This window comes from Macaca fascicularis, chromosome 3 (genome assembly GCF_037993035.2).
Source record: "Macaca fascicularis isolate 582-1 chromosome 3, T2T-MFA8v1.1".
NCBI classification, from domain to species: Eukaryota; Metazoa; Chordata; class Mammalia; order Primates; family Cercopithecidae; genus Macaca; species Macaca fascicularis.
The window spans coordinates 56,140,992-56,142,994 of NC_088377.1; positions in this window are offsets into that span (position 1 = coordinate 56,140,992).

Here is a 2,003-nt window from a genome sequence, read left to right on the forward strand (position 1 = left end):
CCAAGGCAGGCGGATCACAAGATCAGGAGTTCAAGACCAGCCTGGCCAATATGGTGAAACACTATCCCTAGTAAAAATACAAAAATTAGCTGGGCATGGTGGCAGGCTCCTGTAATCCCAGCTACTGGGAAGGCTGAGGCAGGAGAATCACTTGAATCCAGGAGGCAGAGGTTGCAGTGAGCCGAGATCGTGCCACTGAACTCCAGCCTAGGGGAGACAGTGAGGCTCCATCTCAAAAAAAGAAAAAAGAAAGAAAAAAGAAAACAAAAGTCTCAACTCCTAATTCAACATAAGGGATCCTCCAAAAAACAGCCCCTCCCTACTTCGTGGGCTGCATTTTTAGCTTTCCTCCCCTCCCTTGTTCAGTTTCCTCATTTTGTATCTTACACACCAATGATTTGGGAATATTTTGAGTTTTCTAAGCATATCTCGATACAGTGGTTTCCAATGGGGGTCATTTTGCTCCCCTTCCCCATTACCCCACCCTCCAGTGAACATTCAGAGACTCTGAAGACTTTTTTTTCTTCTCCCTCCTCCCATCCTCCACCTTCAAGTAATTCCCAGTGTCTGTTGTTCCCTTCTTTGTGTTCACATGTTTGCATCATTTAGCTTCCACTTATAAGTAAGAACGTGCGGTATTTGGTTTTCTGTTTCTGTGTTAGTTCGTGAAGGATAATGGCCTCCAGCTCCATCCACGTTCCTGCAAAGGACATGATCTCATTCTTTTTATGGCTGTATCGTATTCCAGTATACGTGGACCACATTTTTTCTTTATCTAATCTGCCACTGATGGGCATTTAGGTGGATCCCATGTCTTTGTTATTGCGAATAGTGCTGCAATGATGTCAAAAGTCACCCTGAAGGAAGCACTCCATTCATACATAGGCATGCACGTGTCTTTATGGTAAAATGATGTATATTCCCCTGAAGATATTTTTTATTGCTACTAGCGGAGGTGCTGCAAGCATCTAGCAGGTGTAGGGGTCAAAGATGCTGCTAAACATTCTGTAGTTCACAGGACAGTCTCCCATAAAAAAGAAGAATCCAGCCCCAAATGTCAATAAGGCCACTTTTGAGAAACTTTTCCTTGGTAAATTGAATTAATGGCCCCAAATTTTTACCCATCCCTAAGTCCATACCATAAGCCGTTTAATTTTGCAGTGTTCTCTCATCATGGGAAGGGCTTCTTCCCCACTCTTGACTCTGGGCTTAGCTACGTGACTTACTTTGGCCAAGAGAATGTGGCAAAATGACAGTACCTTTTTTTTTTTTGAGACAGCATCTTGTTCCGTCGCCCAGGCTGGGGTGCAGTGGCGCGATCTCAGCTCACTGCAACTCCACCTCCTGGGTTCAAGTGGTTCTCCTGCCTCAGCCTCCCGAGTAGCTGGGATTACAGGCACGCACCACCACACCTGGCTACTTTTTAGTATTTTTAGTAGAGATGGGGTTTCGCCATGTTGCCCAGGCTGGCCTCAAACTCTTGAGCTCAGGCAATCCACCCGCCTCAGCCTCCCAAAGTGCTAGGATTACAGGAGTGAGCCACCCCGCACCGGGCCAACTGTACATGTTTCTACTTGGCTTGTACCTCTGCCAGTGCCACGACAAGGACTTGTAGTGATCTGGGAGCAGGGAAAGGATGAGAGACTTATGGAACAAAGCCAGTCCCCCAGCTAAGCCCAGACTAAATCCACCAACCCACAGGCAAACTTATGAGAAATAATTATTGTTTTAAGCCCTTGAGTTTTGGGAGAATTTGTTATGCAGTAATAGCTAACTATTGCAGACACAATGCTGCTTCATGCTTTTGGACGTGCTGTTTCCTCTGCTTAAACATGTCCCCTACTCTCACCCCCATATGACTTGGAAAACTGTTCTTCATCTCTCAAAGCCCAACTCAGAGATCACCCTTCCTGGAAACCTTCTTGGATTCCCTGCAAAAAAGTAATCCATTCCTCTTTTCCTACAGACTTTGACTGTTGAACTGCCATATTTGTATTAACTTG